General features: G+C 42.8%; 1 protein-coding gene across 1 annotated transcript in view; it reads right to left on the bottom strand.

The window, feature by feature from the left end:
• The window catches only part of SLC24A2 (solute carrier family 24 member 2), a 219,735-nt gene that overhangs the window by 168,716 nt on the left and 24,513 nt on the right, over positions 1-26,506 (bottom strand). The gene's annotated exons all lie outside the window — the stretch shown is intronic.

Here is a 26,506-nt window from a genome sequence, read left to right as displayed (position 1 = left end):
TTCTTATGACTTTCTAATGAGACAATTCCACAGTCCTCCTAAATAAATCACTCCAACACACAATAGTCTTCATTTGGGAGATATTTCTATTCTATCTAACCTTAATCTTTGCCACCTAATTCTTATTTTTTTAAAAAAGTCTTACTCTCTGTATATTCATAGAGAAAACATTGGCCATTATTCTTCAGACAACTAAAAACAGTCATTGAATTAATAAGGTTTGTTGCTCTTTTTCAGATTAATAGACTTCACTTCTTCAACTTCACTTTGTTCACCTTTCCTCTTAATTTCCCAATATAGGTTACTTTCCATGATACTTTACCAAACTCCTCACTTCCCACTGGTTATACAATCCCTCCTAGAAGACAAAGCATTCCAGAAACTACCTGCCAATTGCTATTGTATATTTTGTACATGCTATTTCCATGACCTTGTTTACATTTAAATGGAAATTACAGAGAACAATATTTAAGTAGTTTCATGTATAGTAGGAGGTGGGTGTAAATAGGTTTATTGAGGTGAAAAAATTGGATTAAGGCATCCTAAAGCAGGTGAAATAAGACACCATTTTCAAGAATGTTACCTGGGAAAGTTTAGGAGATTAGAAATTCTATTGAAGAAATTAAAAACATGACCCCTTATAGAAGTTACCTGGGCTGAGCAGAGAATGCTAGGTTGGACACATATTTTGGTATCACTTTAAAATAAAAGGTATTATGACTTGTTACATAGTAACATTAATAAAAGCCTTGTCTCCTTTTCTATTATATCTTCAACAGGAAAGCTGAAAATAGTTGATTAAAATATTCACTTTGTAGTTCTTATGAAATAGCTAAAAATTCATCAAAAATCCAGACAATCTTTAAAGGGATATTTCATCAGAAAGGACCAGTTAATACTATTACCAGATACCCATTAGGTACAAGATCTGACTTAGACTCTGCAAAGTTACAAAGGAATAGATACTCTCAACTTAAAGAGCAGGGGAACCAAAAACACAAGTAGCAGAATCAAACAAAGAAATAAAACAATACAGAAGACTACCAAACAACCATACGCACATCTTACTGACTCTGGTTGGGAAGGACACAGTGAAGGAGAAATGTCAAAGAGCTTCTAGATTATTTGGAGGGGCTAGAACAAAGTGAAGCCAGTATGAGAAGATAGGTTTTGAGTGACGGTATTAAAGGCTATTTTTCTTGTCCTAATAGAATCCAGAAGGTCACCTCTGAAAGTAATGAAATCATCTCTGCACCACAGTAAGATTGTTCAATTTTTAATTCAAGGAAAATCCCAAAGCAAATGGCACATAAAAAACTGGAGCTTGGGTGATAAAATTATCATCAACATTTAAAAACCTGTCAATCTAAGCAGCGCACATGTATCCATTTTTAGATAAATTATATTGTTTTTCAATGAAAGATGCCACTTTTATCATGAACATTCCTGCAACTTAATTCATATAAATCTCCAAATAGTGTATGGCGATTATTTTAGCTGCTGCTGTCATTTACTCTCTTTTTCTATTTTGGTTGCGTGCATGTAAAGTTTTAATTTATTTCATATTTTTGGTAACAACAAAGAAAAATGAGATGCACCAGAAAAGAACGACCCAACAGAACATCTGGTACTCTTTCCCCATTTAAAAAATCTTATTTAATACAAGTGGTTTACATTCCAAACATTCTATCACCTTCCATTTCACTTATGGTCAAAGTTGTCTCCCCTTAAACTCCGTCTAAGGTCATAAACTGAATCTTTCATCTTCTTATATTTATTTTGATAAATACTCTCTGAAATAAGTAATTTTTGCCATATGACATTAGGATTGATTATATAGAACTGGAAGGGACCCTATCAATATTAGGGCTATTAGCTTTCCTTCCAGTATAGCTGAGCCAGATCGAGACAGATCATTTACTGTCCTATTCATGGAATTCTCCTTGAAAACTAATTTTTAGAGAATTTCTGTTAATGATTAATAAAAGGAAGTACAGGGCCAGAGTCAAAGTGAGAACAAACTATTAAAGCAAAATTCACAGTTTATAAAGTCTTCTATATATATATCATACTTTAGTAGAGAGATTATCATAAAGAGCTTAATTCAACAACATTTATTGAAAACTTCTCAGGCACTGGGTTCTATACAAGGTAAATTTCTCTGATGAAGTATTCTGCCATATTCAGTAATTGCAATTCATAAATGTATATTGGTTGAATGCATTGAACTATTTAGACACCTTCAATTTATGAAGTAATCTAACTTATGGAATAATATGATTTGTAGCACATCAATATAAGATTAATATCCAAACATAACTTCTACTTCTGCCATAATCTTATAATTTAATTTGCTACGCAGTGATATTGATACCAAGACAATTATTGTAACTGGGAGAGAATGGTAATTCATTTGAAGAAGAATGTAAGAGCCAGTCTGTCCAGAAGACTTCTTTTTTGGATAACCCGCAGCCACGAGGTTGGGCGAATCTCATGTACTTGGTTAAGTGCGTGGCTGGTGGCTGCTCGGTCGGTCTTAGTGAGGAATGCAAGGAGGAAGGGAATGACACTGATGCAGCAGCACTGATCGTATCTGCTTTGCAAGCCTGACACAATTTGAACAAGCCATTTCCTGTGAAAAAGGTGATGTCTCCAAAGTTAAACCTACGTTGAAGATTCTACAAATATTGTGCAAAAACACTGCATAATTCGGATCTGAAAAAGACGAGTTGGGAACAGAATAAAATTTCTAAATGCACTTCGCTTTTTTTGGAGAGGGTAATGTAGGAGGAGGCCCTGCCAGAAGGTAATATTATTAATACAAGGTCTGATATATTACTTCCATTTCAGTAAAACAATGCCAAGTGGCTTCTCAGTAGCATTTATAAATGGAGAACAGCGAGTTTATGCCCAATCTAATTACCTCCATATGCTCTGATTCCAAAAGAGCCACATTATTAAGTGCAGAAAGGATGCAGTCTTAGTTTTAAAATGGAAATGCAACGTCTGGAGACACATTTGGTTGTCTCAACGGGAGGGTCGGGGGCTCCTAGATCAGACATCAGGGATGGTGCTAAACATTTTACAGTGCCCAGGGCAGTGCCTCCCAACAAAGAAGCATCCAGCCCCAAATGTCAACAGCACCCTGAAGTATACGTTGCACAATATACGTCTGGTAAGTAGTTAGGTTCACATTGTACACTGTAATCACATACAATTCAATCAGCTGTTTCTTTAGTATTAAAGAGCGAATGCCAATCCAAACATGCCTCTTCCAGAGTAAATGAATAGTTTAGGTAAGACAATTTGGCTCGGCATTTTATTTTTACTCTTTTGGCTTAGGATGGAATGTGTGTAAACTCAGATGAATGTTCTGATAAAATCTCAGGTTTGGAGGTAAACTCTCTACCAGATAAGCTATCTTCCCAGGGCTTTATTTTTGTATACCACAGTGTTTTATTTAATGCGCACATTTGTTTTTGCTATTTTAAAGGAAATATACACAAGAATATGGTGAGATGGTGTATGAATAAGGATTGCAGCTTTAAAAAGACACATGAAGGCCACTGTTAGTGTGGTATTTCAGGAGTGAGAGCTTGGGGCAGTAGCTTCTTGTACTCCTTTTCTGTGTTCCTAAAGACACGGCACTGGATGGCTGTGGGTCCGCAGGTCAGCATTAGATGTAGCACATCTTAGGGCAGCTCTCCCCTTACTGCCAGGATACACAAGCACCACCAAAATTCTCTGGGTTACAGGAATGCCAGGTTGGAAAGAAAAGTCCAATTCATGCTATGTCCTGGCCCTTTTCTATTCAAACTCACACAGTATTGGAAGAAATAACCTTATTTTCTTAGTGTATGGGCTTCTGCATAATAAGGACTATTTACAAGCACCGTGATCACTTGATTCTTGAAGCCAATCCAGCTCTGAGGAACCCACAGGCTCACTGAGGGGAGGAAGCAGCGTCCAGGCCTGTGCGCGCAGATTAAGGTTTCTTCCTTAGCTTTACAGCACCTCCCAAACCGGTCTCCCCGGAGTCACTTTGTGGCAAGACCTTTCATTATTCAGACAGACATTTCACACTAAACATGGCAAAGGATTATACTTTCTCTCAACAGGCTCCTTGCTGCAATAACAACCTTCTACTCGCCTGGGTGAAAATAGAACTTCAAGAATATCTTACCTCAATACTTTAAACAATAAAGAATTTAAATTAAAAAAATAAAAGAATATCTTACTTCAGCCACCAAAGGTAAAAGGAGACGGCAAAATCAGGTTCCATAAACAACAGGGCAATCATTGGTGTATTAGTATGAGTCCATATTATTCTATCCTGTTTGTTCATTTTGTTTTGTTTTAGCGTGAAAGCAAATAAAATTGGAGGGTGCCTATTGCTTCCAACCAGTAGGCCCAGCACTGCCACTGCCCTTACAACAGGAAGAGACAGATAAGAAGGCTGTGATGGGAGCGTGGAGACCTCAGCGACCCTCCCCAAACTGAACCAAGTGTGAACTGGGATTGTGCTCTCTTCGCTATCACCGAATTCCTGTTGGCGAACACACCATTTGGCACAAAAGATCCTCTAGCTGCCAGGCAGATGACTCACTTAAAATCATTACAGGACAGAGTGATCCACATATGGCTCACTTAGTTCAATTCATCTGCGGTTCATCAACTGTTCTATAGAATATTTTTGCACCCTGTGCAATTGATCTGTTTACCCAAGGCAAATTCAACCTAATCGAGAGAGCCTTTCTTTTAAAGCAAGAACAGGGGTTTTTTTTCTGGTTATCTTTCAAGTTACACTGAATGCTCTGGATACATCTTGGGCTTTTTCTTCATGTCAGAAAGAGCATATTGTATTTACTGCTTGGCAGTACACGTCAGGTCATCGTTCTGCCAGATGCCTCTGTGAGGTCAACCCTAGACTTGTGACTTGCTCCCATTTCACCCAGGCACCTGAGTAATTTGGGATAAAACTCTTTCACCACCAAGAAAGCAAGGATTGTGTCACCTTATGGGAACAGAAAGTAAAAACAGCAATTCTGTGTCTGCAGGAGCTACTGCTCCTGACTTGTTCATATCAGGTAAGTGTGCTTTGATTTAATGCTACATAGTTCTAACTTAAGTTGATATAAATAACAGACATTTTTAGGTGGATAGAAGCAAAGAAGAGGGAGATCTTTATAATACAGTGATATTTCTGCCATTCCCCCAGGAAACAAAAAAAGAATGCTTCAATCCCGACTTTGAAAGGTGGCCTTAAATAACTCGCTTTACATGCTTAGCTCATAACCAGCATTTCTTTCTTTTTCTTTCTTTTTTTTTTTTTTGCATTAGAACAGGGGTGGGCGACATCCAGTTCGAGGACTGTATAAGGCCTGTGAAATCATTTGGTCTGGCCTTGCCTCGGCATTAGGGGTGAGTTAATGAAATGTTTGACCAAATATGGCAGGCTACTTTTTAAGTTGGTATGGCCCACAAACGATGTTATAAGCATCCAAATGGCCTTTGGCAGAATAAAGGTTCCCCACCCTGCATTAGAGTTTGACTTTAAAATTCCCCCACCTTTCTTCCTAATTTTTTCTTTTGCTTACAGCGCTCTGCATCATCCCAACACGACATCACTTCCTCATTCTGTACCCTACGAGAAGGTAAGCTCCAGGAGGGCAGGGGTTGGGCCAGTTTGGGTCCTGCAGAACCCTAAGCACGTATAACATGGGCTGGCAGGTAGCAGACACTTGTACCTATTTGTCAGAAGAATGAACACTACATATTTCACTCTTTCTTCAACAATTGTTTTAGGTTTTCAGGTAATTTTGCCTTTTTCTAGGAGAAATCATTTTTAACCCTTATTGAGGATATTTTTATTGATCTTAGAGAAAGAGGGAGGGAGGGAGGAAGAGAGGGAAGGAGAGAGAGAGAGAGAGAGAGAGAGAGAGAGAGAGAGAGAGAGAGAGATGAGAGAGAAACATTGGTGCTTTGCCGCCTGTATGTGCCCCAACCAGGGATCGAACCCGCAACCTTTTGGTGTACAGGATGGCTGCTCCAACCAACTGAGCCACCTGGCCAGAGCTCAAAGAAATCATTTTTGAAAATTCATTTATCCTAAGTATTTAAAGGAAGACTCTATCTGAAAAACAACCCTATTGTACTACATCCCTCTAAACAAAGACCTGATTAGTTTTTGCCTTTATGTGAAAACATGGTCATTTATTATTAAAAATCAGAAATCATGAACCGAGGTCATTCCTCGTCCTTTGTCAGTGGGTAAAGGGGCTGCTTTCAGTCTTCACAGCACACCTCTAGAAGTTCACCAAAGGGAAAGAAAGTGGGTTACGCCTAAGGGCCTGACCAGCCATGGGAGGACCGTGTCATTAGCCCTTTCCCCGTGAAATAGCAGCAGCTCAGGTAGGTTCAACTGGTCCTCAGGCAAAAATGTGGGGAGCTGGAGGGGGGTCAGCTGCCCTGGGCGTGGAGGCTGGGCCTTCCTCAGTGTGTCAGTCCCAGCTCAGGTCCAAAGAGTACACCCCTCCTCCCCCCCCCCCCCCCCCGCCCCTGAGCTTTGGGCATTGAAGGTTTTTTGACAGGCAGATGGTCTCACTTGAGTTGTTTTGTGCCACTGGCATTTTCAGTGAATTAGTGACAGAAAAAAAGTTTTTGACTCACTCCCAGCTGGATAACTTTTTAAAATGCTAAACCGAAAAGAATGATATCTCATAAATTCAGGCAAATGGGCATTAAGGGGGCTAAGCTGGCTGTCCTTTTAATATACGGAGTATTAGCATTTTCCAGCGCTCCACAGTGGGCATGCAGTTTTAGCTCAGAAGACTGTTCCTTTCATTAAAGCTCTTTTATTCACTCTGCTCTGTTACAGTGAAAAAGCCTTACGCTGTCACATGTAACGATTACAGAAGGTTCTCAACTCTGGGGGGAGAAAGGCAGAGAAGGCAGCATACCTTCCAAGGGCCACATACTGCTTACCTCAAAGCCAAGCCAAACCAAAACAACTGTAGCCAACATTTTACATCAAAAATAAGTGTCACTGCGCAGATGGTTGATTTAGGAAACTCCAGATAGTGGAAGGCTCCTCCGCGTTTGCACAGAGGACCAAAGAACTCGAAGCTAGCTGGCTTCATGCACTAGCGGGATAAAAGGCGTCTCCGTCTGTTTGGGCTGCTATAACCAAATACCATAGACCGGTTGGCTTATCAACAATAGAAATGCATTTCTCACAGTTCTGGAGGCTGGAAGACTGAGAGCGGGGTGCCAGCCATGCATCCTCACACGGCAGAAGGGACTGGAGGGCTCTGTGGAGTCTCTTTCATGACAGCACTATTCCCATTCCTGCAGACTCCACCCTCATGACCTAAGCACAGTTTTCAACATATGAGTTTTAGGGGGACACAAACATTTAAGTCATATTCAACAGCAAAACATTTGTTGCTTTTGAGGTTTGGATTCAAAACAAAGCAGTACAAAAAATGAATGAATTTTACTGTATGTAAATGAAAAACAATGAAATAATTGAGAAAAGGAAAGTAGAGCACATGAGTTTACAGTTGGCCATATTTGTCTTATTCATCTCTGCCAACAACCCTAGTGCCCATCTCCTTGCCTTACACACAGTAGACACTCGACAAGTGTTTGCTGCATGAACTGGAAAAGTGAGGATAAAGAAACTAGCATTCCAGTCCTAGCTGGTTTGGCTCAGTGGCCTGTGAACTAAAGGGTCCCAGGTTCGATTCTAGCCAAGAGCACATGCCTAGTTGTGGGCTCGATCCCCCCCAGTAGGGGACATGCAGGAGGCAGCCAATCAATGATTCTCTCTCATCATTGATGTTTCTATCTCTCTCTCTCCCTTCCTCTCTAAGATATATATATATATATATATATATATCCTATCTAATAAAAGAGAAACATGGTAATTAGCCATACCTCCACTACCCTTCCCATTGGCTAATCAGGGTGATATGCAAATTAACTGCCAGCCAAGATGGCGGCCGGCAGCCAGGCAGCTTGAAGCGAACATGAGGCTTGCTTGCTTCAGTGACGGAGGACTCCAACGTTCCCCGCCTGCCGCTGCTGGCCTCTGAGCTTGCAGTTTGAAACATTGTTACAAATATAGAAGCTAAACAAAACCCCAAAAACCTGCTTTCAGCCAGCCGGGATCTCAGGGCTGGAGTTGAAACAGTGTTTCGATTATAGAAGGCAAACAAACCAGATACCTGCTTTCAGCAGCTGAGGCCTAAGAGCTGGAGCCAAGCCTCAGAGCTAAAGCTGGCCCAGAATTAAAAAGAAAAAAAGGAGCGGTTGGGAGCTTCAGTCACCCGCCAGCCTGAAAACAGCCCTCAGCCCCTCACCCAGACTGGCCAGGCACCCCAGTGGGGACTCCCACCCTGAAGGGGGTGTGACCAGCTACAAACAGCCATCATCCCCTCATCCAGGCTGGCCAGGCACCCCAGTGGGGACCCCCACCCTGATCCAGGACACCCTTCAGGGCAAACCAGCTGGCCCCACCCGTGCACCAGGCCTCTATCCTATATAGTAAAAGGGTAATATGCCTCCCAGCACCGGGATCAGCGGAGTCGCGAGGCCTCCTAGCACCGGGATCAGCGTGACAGGGGCCAGCGCCCAAACCCCCTGATTGCCCTGCAGCTCTGTGTGTGACAGGGGGTGGGGCCACAACCTCCCTATCCGCCCTGCTTTGTCGTGACAGGGGGCGGTGCCCCAACCCCCCAATCGGCCCTAACCTGAGCGTGACTGAGGGTGGCATCACAACCTCCCGATCTGCCCTGTTCTGTGCATGACAGGGGGTGGCGCCCCAACTCCCCAATCAGCCCTGCTCTGAGCCCGATCAGGGGCTGCACCTAGGGATTGGGCCTGCCCTCTGCCACCCGGGAACAGGCCTAAGCCAGCAGGTCGTTATCTCCCGAGGGGTCCCAGACTGCGAGAGGGCACAGGTCGGGCTGAGGGACCCCCCCCCCCCAAGTGCACAAATTTTTGTGCACCGGGCCTCTAGTATATAATAAAAGGGTAATATACTAATTAGACCAGGTCAACTGGCCATCTTCCAGACGTCCGACTTCCTTCTAAGACAAAGCCATTGTGGTAGGGACCAAGGCATGAGCTGCCACCATGATTTACTTTCTTTGTGCCTCAGTTTCTCCATATGTAAAATGTGTTTCTTGTGAGGATTATAGACATAGGGTTATGGACTAAATGTTTGTGCCCCCCCCCCCACCACCAATACATATGTTGAAGCCCTAATTCCTAATGTGACTGTACAATTAGTCCTCACTTATAGGTTCTGCAACTTGTAAGTGAAACAACATATAACGAAACCAATTTTACCATGGGCTAATTGATATAAGAGTTGTTCTTTTCTTTTTCTTTTTTTTTTTAAGAGTTAAGTTCTTACAGCATCTCATCAATGTTATAATGAAACCAAACCAAATGAAACCATGTTATTCAAGGACCTGCTATATTTGGAGATAGGACCTCTAAGGAAGTTACTAAGGTTAAAGGAGACACTGAAGACCTCACTTCCTCTCTCTTCCTGCCATGTGAGGACACGATAAAAAGGCTGCAGTCTACATGCCAGGAAAGAGCCCTCACCAGAAACTGAATGGACTGAAACCTCGACCTTGGACTTCTAGTTCCCAGAACTCTAAGAAAATAAATGTTTGTTGTTTAAGCCACCCAGTCTGTGGTGTTTTTTTTTTAAATAGCACCTAGAGCTGACTACTATCCACAGCATGGGTAATATGTCAAATACAGAACCAGGTGCAGAGCTGACACTGAATAAATAATGATGACAGGTAGTTCTCACTTGCACAGAAACCTGTTAGGGAACGCTTGTGCATATTGGAACTGTGTTCTCACTTTGCATGGCAGCGGCACTAGAAACGTGACGATTAGGGACTGCCTGTATACTTATAATTACTACTAGGGGCCAAGTGCACGAATTTGTGCACCTTGAAAGGAACTGTGGGCTGCGAGGCTGAGGTGGGCACAGGGGCGGGTCTCGGCCCATACTCTGTGCCCTCATCCGGCCCCTCCTGCCGTGGCCCCTGGCCCTGTCTACCAGCAGCCCCACTCCCACCGCCGCCACTCCCACACACTGACAATGCCGGCCCCACTCATACCCACTCACACCCACTGACAGCGTGGAGCGATTGGGGCAGGCACCAGCAGTGGATGCAAGTGGCCCTCAGGAGCAGGGGGAGTTGGAGAAGCCCTCAGGGCTGATCGGGGCCTGCAGCTGCCACTAGCACCTGCTGACGGTGCTGAGCAATCAGGACCAGCGCCAGGTGCAGCGGGTGTGAGCGATGGCTCCGGCGCCGGCTGCAGGTGCAAGCAGGGCTGGCACTGGCAGTGGGTGCAAGTGGCGGCTCTGGTGGCGGCTCTGGTGCCGGCAATGGGTGCGACCCAGGCTGTCACTGGCAACCGCCACTTGCACGTGCTGACAGCGCCGAGCAATCGGGGCCGGTGCTGGGCGCCGGTAGCGGGTGCAAGCAGTGGCTATGGAGCCGGCAGCGGGTGCGAGTGGGGCCGGCTCTCGGGACCACATTGTGCAGGAGCAAATAATTTTCCGTAACCACCAGAGGCTCGCCCCGATAACAGTGACCGGTGCCCTGCCTTGGTCTGGCGTCCACGCTCACCTGCTCCACCATCCCGCTGCGGCCAGTGCCTACCATGTTTCGTGAGCTCCCCCTGGTGGTCAGAGCACGGCATAGTGATTTGGTTGTTCTGCTGTTCGGTCTATTTGCATATTAGCCTTTTATTATATAGGATATTTATTACAATGATCATTTATTGCAATTACATAGTATATGTGTATTTAAAATATATTTATAGGAGGATATACAATTGCTAGTAACAAAATTGTTATCAAATAATGACAATGATGATAAGTCATAAAAAAAGATAGATTGTTGTCATCAGTCCATTCAAATGAAACTTTGATGTAAATGAATACCACAATCCCTGGCCACTTTGCATATTCAAAGGGAAGAATTAAAGAATTGAAAATTCACCCCTTAGCTGAATTATCTTAGCATTTTATATTTCTTGCCTTGAAGAGAAGGAGAATGTTATAGAGAAGGAAACTACTGCACCTCAACATTGCTTGAGTGATAACTTACAAAAAGGATAAACTTGTGACTGGGGTGTGATCTCTTTATACAGGTGCAACCTAAGCTGGACTAGAGAGATGGAAGCCCTGATTATACCATTGCTTATGGAGAAGAAGAGGAGCAGCTTAAACACTCATAAATAGTTAGGGGAACTACGATGTGATGTAAATGGTCACTAACACAGTTTCTAAAGGCATAAAGTGTTATCAAATTGAGCTACATACAAATCCTAGCTTTGCAAGCTACTCACTGTGAGCCGATTTCTTTAACCACCTGCGCATTATCTTCCTGATCTGAGAAATGGGTATAACAGTATCTACTCTGCAGGGTTGTGAGCATTTGAGAACACGAAGGAAAGCATTGAGATGTTGGCATACTGCAGGTGCTCAAAAATGATACCAACTGCCATGCTTTTTGTGGATGCCCAATATAAAACTTTAAAGGGTTGCTTGTTGGGTTAAAAAGAAAAAGTTCTCGTCCTGATGAATGTTTGGACATATCCAGAAAAGGACAGGCGCAGATACCTGCCTATTATATTCGGCCCAGTGCCTCACCCCCAGTGAGCACCCAGTTATGTCTACCGCCCCAACAAACATTCCAAGTGGCTCAGCCCCACTGGCTGGCCTTGAAGAGGCAGAGGTGAGGGGTCAGTCTCCATACAGTCCAACTAGCTTTCAGAAAAAGGACTCTGATTAGTAGCTGGAACTGAGATGGCACCTTGAGACCAGCACTTGCAGAAACACTGGAAATTCTGGCTGTTAACAGGCATGGGCACATCAGCCCCTGCAACTCCTTCTGGGCTGGCAGTCTCTGGAGGAGGCCTCAGCTATGCTGGGCATGCATTAGGATGGCATCCTAAGGTCACAGCCTGAGGTCGCCCTCTTCCCCACACCCGGTGGCCTCTTCCCGTGCAGTTACTCTGCCTGCAAATGCCAATCGCTCTCATCCACAGAAGCTGGTCTCTTCTCTTTCAGGGCTGACCACAACACAGAGGGACGGGCTGCTCGGGGCACTTTTTATTGCAGGCTCAGCTGCCCTCCCATCTGCCTGTCAGGCTGGCGAAAAGGCCAAGAGCTGAAACTGTGAAAATAATACGGCTCTAACTATAAAGGAAAACCCTGACTTTTTTCCAGCTGCCATTCTGTGAGTAAAACCTAGGAATTAACCTGTGACCTTCTTGTTTTTTGAATTTGAGAAATGGGCAAAAGGCAGAGGGAAGTATCCCTTACACCATCAGGCCCAACTGCTATAAGGGAAGAAAATGGTGACTGTAAGATCACATAAGGATGGGACATTTATTTTATTTTATTTTTTAAAATTTATTTTTATTGTTGAAAGTATTACAGATGTCCCACTTTTTCCACTCCATTGACCCTCTCCACATCACCACACTATTGTTTTAAAGTCTTAAGATTTGACTGGCGCTTCAAAAATAAAAATACAAAAGGCTGATATGGCTGCTCTCCAGATGATACCCTCATCCAAGTTTCCAGGTCTGTGGCCTTTGGTCCCTGAGTCTCCATATGAGGGAAATAGGGCACCATCAACCCAGGGCCTCTGGATTTAGAATTTTCTTGGACCAGTTCTCAGCATCTTTATGTGTGAATGCCCTTTTGCATCACATCTTTTTTAAAAATATATATATATATTTTTATTGATTTCAGAGAGGAAGGGAGAGGGAGAGAGAAATAGAAACATCAATGATGAGAGAGGATCACTAATTGGCTGTCTCCAGCACACACCCCACTGGGGATCAAGCCCACAACCCAGGCATGTGCCCTTGACTGGAATCGAATCGGGGACCCTTCAGTCCACAGGCTGACGCTCTATCCACTGAGCCAAACCAGTTAGCGCAGCATCACATCTTAACATTGCTGACCTAAGGGTACCAGGATCAAAGCTCTTGATTCCCTCCAGCCCAGGAATGCCTCAGCAGCAGAACAATCACCATTCCTTTTGGTTACAACATTCTCTTCAGCCATCTGGCCCATTACTCCCTTTCACCTTTAGGCAGGTCTTGTTTCCAATGGTAATCTATGAAAGAATGTTATGGGGAATGCTGTTTATCACACACAGCGTGGGGGCTAGCACAGGACTCAGCACCTAGCCTGGTGACCAGATTAGAACAGATGTTCAGGAAATGGTGAAGGAAGGAAAAACATGAAGAGAGGAAATCTGCCCACTTAGCTGTTTCTGGAGTGATCCCAGTGTCCCTCGCACGTTTTCTTGATATAATTCCTCTGCCTGGTGGTTTGCAGCAGCTATCCAGTGCTATATTCCCCTGCATTCCTGATTCCTGAGAGTTAGTGCCTACGGTCCCCACTGAGCAACTCTGACCTATATTTGTGAGTCAACATATACTTATTGGGCCAAGTCCTGATGAAAAGTACCTGCATTCTTCAAGATAGCTCTGCCTTTATGAAGCTTACATTCTAACGAGACAGGAAAAAGACATACCTTATTTCAGGTTATAAGTCCTTGATAAAAAACAAAAAGAAAATAAGGAATAGAGAAGAAACGAGTGGGGTGAGGTTATTTTCTTTCTGTTTTAAAATTATTTTGCTATGTTTTTATTGATTTCATACAGAGGAAGGGAGAGGGAGAGAGAGATGGAAACATCAATGATGAGAGAGAATCATTGATCGGCTGCCTCCTGCATGCCCTCTACTGGGGATCGAGCCTGCAACCCAGGCATGTGCCCTGACTGGGAATTGAATCATGATCTCCTGGTTTATGGGTGGATGCTCAACAACTGAGCCACATCGGCTGGGCTATTATTTTCTTTTAATCCTCACCCAAAGATATATTTTTATTGATTTTAGATAGAGAAGAAAGGAGAGAGAGGGAGAAAGAGAGAGAGGGAGAGAACAGAAGACAGAGATGGGAGGAGAGAGCGAGAGAGAGAGAGAGAGAGAGAGAGAGAGAGAGAGAGAGAGAGAGAGAAACATTGACATGAAAGAGGAACACCAATTGATTGCCTTCCATATGCACCCCGACCATGGATAAAATCTGAAACCTAGGTATGTGCCCTGACTGGGAATGGAACCTATGGAACCTGCAACCTTTTTGGTATATGGGACGATGCTCCAACCAACTGAGCTAGTAAGCCCAGGTGTTGAAGTTATTTTAATTATGATGATACAGGCAAAGCTCTCTGAAGAAGTGAGCAGAGAGTGGACAAAATAGCTTGAGCCATGCAAAGATATCTTTAGAACGAAAATAGTAATACTAAAATGGGAGGAGATTAAATGGAATTAAAATATTCTAAGTTTCTTACTACACGATGTCCAGAAATTGATAAAAATACTCATTTATATTGGATTTCAGTAAGATAAGCATGCATGATGTAGTCACTACATTTTTAATAGAATAATAAAATAGAAGAAGGAAACAAAATGTAATAACAACTTTAATATAGCTACAACAGCCGTCTTTTGTTTATTTTTGTGTGGAATTTTCTAACTTGTACTTTGAAGAGTAATATAAGTTGTTTCTGATTGTAAAATTCCTTAGCTGGGTTGTACAACTACTGCACAAAAATGTTGCTAATTTATGCATAACTGCCTAATCCCTAGAACTACAAATAAGAACACAAAGAGAAGTAAACAATACTTCTTTATACAGGAATCTATGCATTCATGCTATCTCAGAGAATAGATTTGTCAAGTTAATTAATTTGCCTTTTTCTCTAAGTGCTTCTGCCACTCCAACCTCCTTTCACTGCCAAGCAGTGTTTGTCCTTATTACCAACGTGAGCACGGCTCACACACTGCCATGGAATCTAGATGCCATCACCTGTGTTTCAAAGATAATGCAAGAAATATGGAGGATACGTTTTCTAGGGGCTAGGTCAGTGGTTCCCAACCTTTTTTGGGCCATGTCCCACCTAAGTATCTCTAAAATCCTGATGCCCTCCCTTGTGACATATTATTGTTACTATTTAAGAAGTGAACTCCTATTCACGTGGAGGAAGCCTAAAAGGCCATTAACTTGTTCTAAATAAGGTTCCAAAGAACATGGCATCCATGAAAGAGGAAAATAAAAGAATGAAAGGACAGTTGAAGGACTGAGGAAGAAATCACTAAGAAATTGTTAAAAAAATAATAATAATATGAAGTGATATGGAAAAATAGAAAATAAAGTTTCAAAACATATAATAGAGAACTGAAATGCATAAATGTCATAATATATGTTTATGTACTGTATATGAGGCCCCTAGAACCATAATAAATGCAAAAAATTCACTGTTAATAACTCATTCTCAAATTGCCCCCCTTAAAAATCAAATTGCTCCCCTTTGGGGCATGTGCGCCATGCTGGGAACCACTGGGCTTGATGGTGTTAGGGTAATAGTGAACTGTAAAGGTAACAGATTCCAACTGAGAGAGGAGCCCGTGCATTTTAAAATAAATTTACTGTGTTTGTGATATGCTGGTCTAAAAGTAGTATTGGCCTTAACCAATGCAATAAAGCAAGGAAAAAAGAAAGGTATAACCCTGGCCGGTCTGGCTTAGTGGATAGAGCGATAGCCTGTGGACTGAAGGGTCCCAGGTTCGATTCCCATCAAGGGCACATGCCCAGATTACAGGCCTGATCCTCAGTGTGGCACATGCAGGATGCAGCCGATTAAAGATTCTCTTTCATCACTGATGTTTCTCTCTCTCTCTCTCTCCCTCTCTCCCTCTCCCTTCCTCTCTGAAATCACTAAAAAAAATATTTTTAAGAAAAGATATAAAGCTTGGAAAGGAAAAAATAAAGCTGTACTCATTTCATGAAGGCACTCTAAAGAGCATTAGAACATTTCTTCTTTTAAGAACAAGGCAAACTAAAAAGTGACCTGTGAAAGGAATCCATGAACTTCACCCTCCACCCCCTTTAACACACATGCCTGTCCTCAGGAAAGCCTCACAGGACATTGAGTCAGTTGGTTTCTATGGGCCACAAATGCACTTCTAATGGTGAGAAAGCAGCACTGCCTTTGGGATGGAGACAGCTTCATGGGCTGTCTTGTTGCATTTGGAGTGGACCAACGAGGACCTTTATGAACAGACAGAAATCCCAACGGGACATGGGTCTTTCCAACGAAAACCAAAGAACTTTTGTGTTTCAATGAAAGACTTAAAAAAATTTAAATGTCTCTGATTTTTTCATAAGTCTGAGCAAAACTCGTTATTTTAAAAATAGAGAAAATCTGTGTTTAGTTTCTCTCACAAAACAACAGCACATAAAAAGATCAAAAAGTCAAAATCAGTATTGGGCTAAGAAAGCAGTTAGAGCTAAATATGATAATTACACCTCAGGTTATGTCATAGGGTTGGTCCATCAGTTTATCACTTCATGGGAGGTTGACCACACATTACTTTGTAATTCAACCTTATAAATAATACAAAATTTTAACCAGTTGCTTTTTACAGAAACAGTACTTGAAATACAGGCAACACCAATCTTCTACATTTTAAAAACAATGATAACTTACTATGCTACTCTAAGTTTAACTTTGAAGACTCAAGTGTTTTCTTTTGGTGGTATTTCTCAGACTTTACCATTGTCCCAGAGCAGAACACAGAATGGGTGTGGGTAGGAGCTGTATGAAGCCCAAAGCAGTTGCTATGAAGACAGTTTTTGGGAAATTTGTGTTATATCCAACAAAGATAGAGGGACTTCGCAATCCCTAATCTATTCTTTCTTGCATCATATAAAGTGTTCTAAGTAAATTATTTAACTGCATATGCCTCAGGTAAGGGGAAGAGTTATCTCTTGGCTCCAGCCAACTGCTGTCATGTGGGAATGCTGACCTCAATTTGCCACATATCATTTTTTTTAAAAGAGGCAGAAATCTGGATTTCCATCTGAAGTCTGATAACTTCAATATTGGCCACTCATTTAAAACACTGCACAACACTGTGAGCTGGTCAACCAAATACTTCATGGGCCCCAGCCATAAGTTTCATCACTTGTTTAAACATTCATCTGACTCTGCTTCCCATTCAAACACTATGTCACTCTCAAAATTTCCCAAACATCTAGTTTCTAAGAGTTGACTTCTTTTCCACACCCGTGACTCTTTCCTCAGCCAACTTCAATATAATTTCACTCTGAAGGTCACCAGGAAGTATACTCCTGAAGGTCACCAGGAAGCTTCTAGTCATGGAACAATCTGGAATATTTGTGTGCATGTATATACCTTTATATATCCTAAAACAGTGGTTCTCAAGGCGATCCCCGTAGAAACAATATCAGAAACAACTGGGAACTTCAAGAAATGCAAAATCTCGAGACCTGTTAATCAGCAGCTCTGGGGCTGGATCCAGCATCTATAGGTCAATGAGTCCTCCAGATGAAGTTTGAGAACCACTGCCCTAAAATATACCTGCCTGTGAGTCCATGAGGGGAAGAAATTCTGCCGGAAGGGAGTTATCTCATTGTATCTCATCTTACAACTCTAATCCCTCTTCTATATGCTGGGGAAGTCCCTGCATTGACGTAGCACTTTTTATTAAAGGGTTTTCACATATCATATAATTTTGTGATTTGCCTACATGTTAGGCAAAGCAAGCCAAATAAGCTTATTATCTCCACTGAGCCATCTCATAAATGTGAAAACTAGCAATAAAAAGTTGTGACCTTCTTAAACTGTAGTTATGAAGTGTCAGAGTTAAGAATGTTAGTCTGGTTTCCTAACATAAATCCCAGCCTTTTCTTTTCTTTTTTTAATTTTGTAGAGAAATTTTTATCCATATTAAAAGTATTGGAAGGAAATACACAAAATATTAAAAATTCCAGGCTTTTCTTTCTGTGTTTTAGAAATAGCATTTCCTTCTACTTGTAAGAGTCAAGTGTATCAGTTGCAGAAAAACTGGAAAGTGCAGAAAAGATTACAGAAAAGTAAGAACATCACCCAAAGTTCCACCATTCATTATAGTGCATTGTCTTTTTTATTTTATTTATTCATTTTTTTCAATATGTTTTCGTTGATTTTTAGAGAGAGAGAAAGGAAGAGGGAGAGAGAGAGAGAGAGAAACATCCATCAGTTGCCTCCCGCAAACATCCGTACCGGGGATGGTGCCTGCAACCCGGGTATGTGCCCTGACCAGGAATCGAACCGGAGACCTTTTGGTGGACAGGACAATGCTCAACCAACTGAGCCACACTGACCAGGGCGTCTTTGTCTTTTTTAAATGAACTCGTGCATGCCTGTGCAAGTGCAATCCTCCCTTCAATTGCACATCTTATCAGGAGGTAAGTAGCGCCCGTGTTTTCAGAGCAACTTCCCAGTGGGACCATCAATGAAAAATTGAAATATTTTATGTATCTTTTGTTCACCCAAGTTATAAGTAGTTCTGAAAGTAGATGCAAAACCTAAATGAAAAAAAAAATCTGCATTGCTGATTCTTCGAGTAGCCATAACAGACGGGAAATTGCTAATCCTGATAGGAAAATATTCAATACCTTTGTGCTGCTAGGGTGCCTGAGGCAACTCCAACTTCAGATGATGTGTGTAGGTTCACTGTAACTAACTGTAATGGAATTCAGTAATAAAAACTCCACTACTATAACAGAGCAGTGCATCAATAAAATTGCGACTGCTTCTTCAATAAGCCCAAAATTATAAAATGTACCCAAGGGCATGCAATGGGAAGTTTTAAAATTTTTATCGACTAAGAAAATAAAGTTTCCCTGATTCTGGTATTACTCTAAATCCAGTATTCCCCTGCTCACTTCTTTAATTCACATATTTAAAAAGTGAAGGTCAAAAGCCTACAGGAGATTCATGGGGAGGCAGGCTGAGTGCTATTTCTGATAGAGAACATTTTTTTAATACACTTGTAGATACTTATTTTTAGTCACACTTGTATTTTTAGTCACACTTGTCTATCTTGTTGGTTTATGTGACCGCTAGCAAGAGCATTTGCAAAAGGTGTTCTGAGTTCCTTCTGGGGATTCTTGTCAGAGTTCCAAACCTGCTGGATTTTCGCTTCCGAACGTAATTCCAACAATAGAATCAAGTTTTATTTCATATCGGTGTTTATAGGGGCAAACGGCCTGCTGTCAAGAAAAACCCCATTTGTTGGCTGTCTGCGGTGGGCCAGTGCTGTGCGGGCACTCTCCAGACCACTATGACAGAAACTCTTTCTACAAATATGAATGTTTGAAACATTCAAAGAGGCACAGAGAATATACTGAATATACTAGTCACTTGTGAATCCTCTGCCTGGCATTCAGTTTCGAACATTTTGCCATATTGACACGTGTTTGAAAGTCAAAGCCTCTCTGTACTCTCTCCCCCTCCCTTTCTCCTCTCTCCCTTTCCTCACTCCCAGATTGGCTAGTTATCATTCCCATACACATTTTACACCTTTCCTTTCTATCTCTTCCATTATAAGCATGTATAGATCCTAAAACACGTCTATAAAAGATCTATAGATCTATAAACACTTCTGCAACTTGCTTTTTTTGGCCTTATGTTGTATTATACAAGTAGGTACCAAAATACTTAACCTCTTTAAGTCTCAATTCCTCATCTGCCAAACAGGAATAATAACCCTACCTACGAGAGGACTAAGTGATGCTGCTAAAGTGTTTGGCACAGTGTCCAACATGCAATAGGCATTTGATAGAAGGTAGTTATTAAAATTATTGTTATCTGACACACCACACTGCCTTTCATGAGATTAGCCAAAGCAAATTCTTCATGCCTTAGCTGAAAATTAACTTTTACCATAAATGTCTTTTATAAATTCATGGATTTCTATCTGTTTCAGGAAGAAATGGCCCAAGTACAGATCAAATGAGCATAGCCTCATAGACTGCTAGGACACACTCATGGTGGCACACACACGTACATATGCACATACCATACGCAGGACGGCTGTGTGCTAGAAACTGACACAGCTGCTCTGTATGAATCCATTTCACCCACACGACTCTGCATTTCACAGGGAGGAAACTGAGGCATAAGAGGTTGATAAATTGCCAGATATCCCAAAGCTGGTGAGTGGTGCCACCGCAGGACACGGAATGCAAGCAGTCTTGCTCCTGAGCCCTTGCCCGGGGCTGACACTCGCTGCTTCTCGACCTCTTAGCCTATACAGATTTCTCTAGTTTCTGGTTTTACAAAAGCTACACATTCACAAAAGAGATATGCAATAGTGAACATCATGAGTGCATTTCAGGGTATTTATTGAATTATTTACTAAAAAGAAAAAATAACCCAAAGTCATTAGCATTTGACAGCAGCTCACACTCAGCGCAGCAGAGGCAGCTGTAAACATGGTGTGTAGGGAAGCGGATCTGAGGTTTCGGTTCCCTGGCTCCCACCAGGCTCACCAACAGCAGACAGGTTTTCCTGTTTACCCTGAGACACTGGTTTCTTTACCCCCAACAAAGTAACAAAACATGATTCTCTTCCCTTGGAAATTCCATTGAGAAATGACAGGGTTTTTAGCACGGACTTTCCATTGATGCAGTGGGGGAAGTGGTAGAAAATTTGTCGAGGTGTCTTTGTGAGAATGTTTAATTAAACTTCTGTGGAGTCACAGCTGAGCAGGGAGGATTTGGCTGATTGGATGAAAATGGTGATCTCTGTAATTTTTATTGTAAATTTATTTCCCTCACACTGTTGTATGAGACACTAGTTTCATTATGTACCCATAGGATGAATACTCATAGGGAGTATGATCTTTGTAATTTAACCTTAAGTTTTCAGCAATATTCGTCAGTCTTTTGTCTAGGCAGGCTAGGAACAATTGTATCTTGCTGTTGTTTTTTTAACAACACAGCCAAGAAACATATTCTCAGCTTCCTGATGGCACTGGCCTCACCGGAAGGGAAAACGCACCTCCAGGTGCAGAAGGAAGAATCACAAGATTAAGTCCAATCCCCGGGAGGATGGCAAGCGCCTTTCCTCATTTCAGAAGGAGAGAGTGTGAGAGGAAGTGGGTTTCTGTTCAACGGGGAACAAGAAGAACCTTCTCCTCTCTTGAACAGGTTGCTGCACCAGACTGTGCAGCCTCCCTCTTCCTGGAGACCTTCCGGCGCAGGAAGAGACGCATCTGATCGGCACAGCGTTATTCCCAGATGCCACCAAGCAGCCTCCCAGAGCATGGTGAATCAGCAAGGCCGATGTGTGCATTTCAGATACCGACCCACGTCGCCTCTCTGCCTCGCCCTCAGTTCAGGTTACTTAGTGGAGAAAGGTTAATAAAATCAATAACAAAAAGGCACACAATTCAGACCCCCAGAATGCTCAGCAAAACACAGGTATTCACTATCTCTGTTTAACGGAGACAGAGAGACAGCACATAGTTTATTTCCTTTGGCTTGTGTTCCTGTTTGAATTCTATAAAACCAATCATAATATATTTTGGCTATATTTTCACATCCTTTTTTTTTTTTTTTTTTTTTTAGATGGCTGTGTTCCTAGGCTAAAACAAAGATCACTAGAGATACAAAAACAAACAACAAAAAAGAAACAAAGATGATTATTGGGTGTGAAATGAGGGAGAATCAGAGCTAGGTCACTCCATAATCGAGTTCAGCTGGTCTCCCTGTGCTACAGGCAAAAGGGGCCATTTACTTGTTATTCGAAGAGATTCTTGCATTACAAGAAATGTCCAAGGAAGATTGGGGTTAGGATAGCCAGATTTAGCAAATAAAAACCTAAGGTGCCCAGTTAAATTTGTATAGCAGATAAATAAGGCATCGTTTTTAGTTTAAGTTTATCCCAGGCAATATGTGGGACATACTTACGCTAAGAAATGATTCACTGTTTCCCTAAAATTCAAACTTAACTAGCCTTCCTATTTTAATCTAGCAATCCCCATTGGGTGAAACGCTGGGGGGCTCGGGGTCCTGCAGCAGCGGTTAGTTCGCACGCCCACCTCACTTGGACTTAAGAACCTTTTTCTTTAACAGTGTGAAGTTCATGTTGAACTGCAGTGCACCAGGACCCAAATCCTTCCGTCTGGGATCACGCTTTGTGAGCCAGCCCAGTGTAATCTGCCAACCTGGGGGACGGTGCATGCAGCTGCTAGACCCTACAGGAACTCAAGCCAAGAGGAATCGTGGTTACCAGGGCCTCCGGACCAGAAGGATCCATCATTGGATGCTGCTGGTGTAGACTGGTGCTGGGAAGGCGGGTCAAGGAAAGGGCGCCTTTGAAGATGACTCTGATTTCTACTTTGCGAAGCTGGTTGGAGGATAATGTTCTCACAGAGGTCCAGATGCAGGAAGATTGACTGGGAAGATGGAAAAGGCCCAGGGGTAAAATAGCCCCTCTCTTCCTCCTCAGCAGTCTAAAGCACACCTCCACTGAAGCACCCTTCCCTGGCTACCCGAAGGTCTCCCACACAACATGCTCAACACTTAACTCATTCCCTTTTCCTAAGGCTTGTCCTCCATTAAGTCTTGCCTCAATTACAGACTACAGACTCCAACAGCCCAGGCTGGCAGCCTCCAGCATCCCCAAACCACCTTTCCCTTCATCAGTCAAATGCCACAGCCTTCTGAGGCTGCCCCTCAGGTCCCACCCCCTGCCTCTTTCTTAGTTCAAGATGTCATCATGAGCCATTCCCTCCCCCATCCAACCAGCTAGTTCCTTTTTATTTCCTCTTCTCATTGTTATAGAAGACAGCTTTCTAAAATGCAAGGGAGAGGGAGAGATATAGAAACATCAATGATGAGAGAGAATCATTGACTGGCTGCCTCCTGCATGCCCCACACTGGGGATGGAACCCGCAACTCAGGCATGTGCCCTGAATGGGAATCGAACTGTGACCTTCTGGTTCATAGGTCATTGCTCAACCACTGGGCCATGCCGTCCAGGCTAAAATGCAATTTTGAGGGCACATCTCCAATTCTTAAAACCCTAAGCAGCTTTCCAAGCCTAGAGGATAAAATCCACAAGGCCTCTGGGCAGGCACACAGGTCCTTCAAGGTTTTGGGCACTGGTCATTGTTTCCAGCCCCTTGGCCGACGGTCACTTTCCCCAGCGACAGATGGCGCCACACTACTTCCTGTCTGGTTGTCTGCCATCTGATGCTCTTCCCCATCAAGATGACTTTGCATAGGATGTTCCTTTACCTGGAATGTCCTGTCTACCCTGCTTTTATCTTGCAAGGTTGTCCTTCTAGACCATTTTTAGTGTAAGTTTTTAGTGGGGAATCTTTTTGCTGCTAAGGGCCATTTGGATATTTATACCATCATCCACAGGCCATACAAAATTATCAACTTAAAAAGTAGCCTGCTATATTTGGTCAAATATTTAATTTGGTTAAACCCCTAATGACTTGGCAGGGCCAGACCAAATGATTTCTTGGGCTTTCTATGGCAGGCTGGACATTCCCCACCCCTGCTCTAGACCCTGCTCAAGTGGTGGGCCTGCTTCCCGGAAACTGCTTGCTTCTCCATTGTCCAGAGCACGTTGTACCTGCCTTCGCTGTGGGGCTTGCCACTTTGTACTGAGTGTGGCAGTGACATGTTTGTCTCCTTCAGAGGATTATGAGCGTGGGGACAGGGACTTGCTTTAGTCACCTGTGAATCTCTGAGACTTTGCACAAGCTCTGACTAGAATAATTATAACAGTGATAATTATTATGATGAATGCTGGCCAAGAGTTCATGTGCTAGGAAATTCCCGGCCCTTTATCTATTCCAATTCTAATCGGGACGGCAACCCTATGAAACTAGTTTTATTATCTCCATTTGACAGAAGAAGAAACTGAGGCAAAGATCTGAAGGGCTGGCCAAAGCACCATGGCTAGTAAACTGGTGGTTTCAAGTCACCTGCAAAATAGACATACCTGAGAAACCTTCTAAAAATACTGATGCTCACACCCACTCAAGAACCACTGCATCAGACTCTTCGGTGAGCTGGGACCTGGAGGACCTTATTAAAACTTTCCAGATGGCTCAAATGTGCAGCCAGCTTTGGGAATCACTGATCTACTTGCTTCATCCTACGAAACTTGAACCAATATTGGGGGGAAGGGAGACAAACCAGAGAATTTGGGGAGAAAAAAGGGACTCAGACTTCGGGAGCTGAGAGTTCTGTAACTCTACAGCTGCGCCCCCAAGTTTCCCATCAAGTGTTAGACTCATGCGGATGAGCCGAGGGCCAGGCCCACCTTCCCGAGCATTGTAAATAGGCCCAGGGTTGCTTCCTTCGCACGTCTATGGCTTGAGATCAGGAGAAGGGTGTTGCCAACCTGGGAATGCACTCCGCTAGGCAATAAGAGGGGGGGCCCTGGCTGAATTAGACAGTTCTGAGCACATGCACGATGATTCCATCTAATCTCCAAAGGCAGAACCGGTCCTGTTCCTCTCTATGCACCAGCTGCTTCTCTGCAAAGGAGCCATCCTTGGCCAAAATTAGAGTGTGCGGTGCAGTAACCACTTTCTCTATAGGTAAAAAGTTGTCAAAGTCTTAAAAATGTTCATTTGATGAGTGCCTGCCAAGTATTCGGTTGTGTGACATCAGTGCTAGCTGCTTGCCAGGAAAGTAATAAGAAAGAACAGAAACCAGAAAAATTAGGTGCAGAAAGAGTGAGGACTTGATCCAACATAGGAAGAAGAAGGCAGGGAATTTTTCTTGGCAGATATACAAACCTGGGAAGGTGAGTTACTGTATATTAGCAGAAATCAAATGTGGGGCAATGATGGGGGTTCATAAAGTGAAGGAGAGATCGAGTCTGACCCAGAAAATGAGGGGTTACCAGGGGATCCCAATGAGAAAAGACAAGGATTCCCTATGGCTGAGTAAAAATCATGCTTGTTTCTTTAAGCATTAAGTCTGTCAGGGTGGTCATCACGGTGAATGAAGATGCCATTTAATACAGGCTGTGTGGTCATGAGATCCTGGCTCAGCCCCTTATGAGCCCTGCCAATTTGGGTAAACTCAAACTCACCGAGCTTCCATTTCCTCATAAGTGAAATAGTCTTAATAGTCTTGATTTCCTCATTTGGTTGTGGGGAAGAAGAAATAAAGAACTCAAATCAACATAAATAATATCAAACACTTATAGAAGATGTGTGTGTGTGGGGGGGGGAGGGGTGTGATCTATTAATGTAATCCTCACAACAACCCTTGTAAGTAGGGACTATTATCATGTCCATTTTATAGATGAGAAAACTAAAGAGCAGAGAAATTAAGTCATTTCTTTAAGGTTATACAGGTAATAAGCTATCAAAAGTCAGATTTTGAACCAAGGCAACCTGGCACCAGTCTAAGCTCCCAACCACTGTTCTGTGCTCAAACTTCTCTATATGGACCATCAGACAAAATGAGGACAAAGGTCAGATGCAAGATAAATGGAAATGCCAGAACCCCTACGTTACAGCTTTCAAAGGAGGCAGAAGTGGGATTTGACTTATACTCACTTTTTATCACATCCTCTCCTTTTCTGTGCACACTCTGGCTAGATGGAGAAGACAGGCACAGAAAACCCATTCTGATGTCTCTAGACACCAGTGTCCCCCTGACTCAGCAGGCAGAGGACAGGAACACACGGCAGTATCATTTCTCATCTAACCGCGTCGCTCTACTGAACTGGGGCTTCCCAAGGGCAACTCACCTGATTTCTCAGATTCCCAAGCCCCAGCAGTTTTGAAACCCTGAATTTTATCTGGGTTGACAATCAATAAAGCTTTTAAGAATGGAGAATAGCTCTTATTCTGGAGAGTTCTAAGTGCTGGTGAGCAGAGCTGAAACGGGGGGTTGGGGGGGGGGGAATTAATGTCTTTAAACTACTAACATCTCCCAGAGTTTGTCCATTTCCTATGCAATTGGGTGCTTCAGCCAGACTGGCACAAGACCAACCTTTGTTTCCAAACTGCCATCTTCCTACAATGTTATCTGCACCCCTATTTTTAAGGAATGAATTAAGTTACATTATTGTGAACAATGAGATCTGAACCTTCACATTTCAAGTATCCTTTTATACGTCTTTGCTTTAGCAGTTCCTCATTGTTTTCCACCAGGCCCATTATTTGCCTATTCAGTCACCTCTTTTTCTTAAAAAATATATTTTTATTGATTTCAGAGAGGAAGGGAGAGGGAGAGAGAGATAGAAACATCAATGATGAGAGAGAATCATTGATAGGCTGCCTCCTGCACACTCCCTACTGGGGATTAAGCCCGCAACCCAGGCAGAAATCGAACCCAGAATCCTTCAGTCCTCAGGCCGATGCCCCATCCACTGAGCCAAACCAGCTAGGGCTCAGTCACCTCTTTAAGGAATAAAATATTCCTTCAAATCTACTGTCCCACCAAAGGTATGTAATAGTAAGAAAACCAAGCTGAGGACCGCATGGGCATCCTATGGCATCTGAATGGAGATTAGATGGGGAGAGTGAGTCAGTCTCCCCAGATGT

This window comes from Myotis nattereri, assembly GCF_964212035.1.
Source record: "Myotis nattereri genome assembly, chromosome: 12".
NCBI classification, from domain to species: Eukaryota; Metazoa; Chordata; class Mammalia; order Chiroptera; family Vespertilionidae; genus Myotis; species Myotis nattereri.
This window is presented reverse-complemented; position numbering and strand designations above follow the sequence as displayed.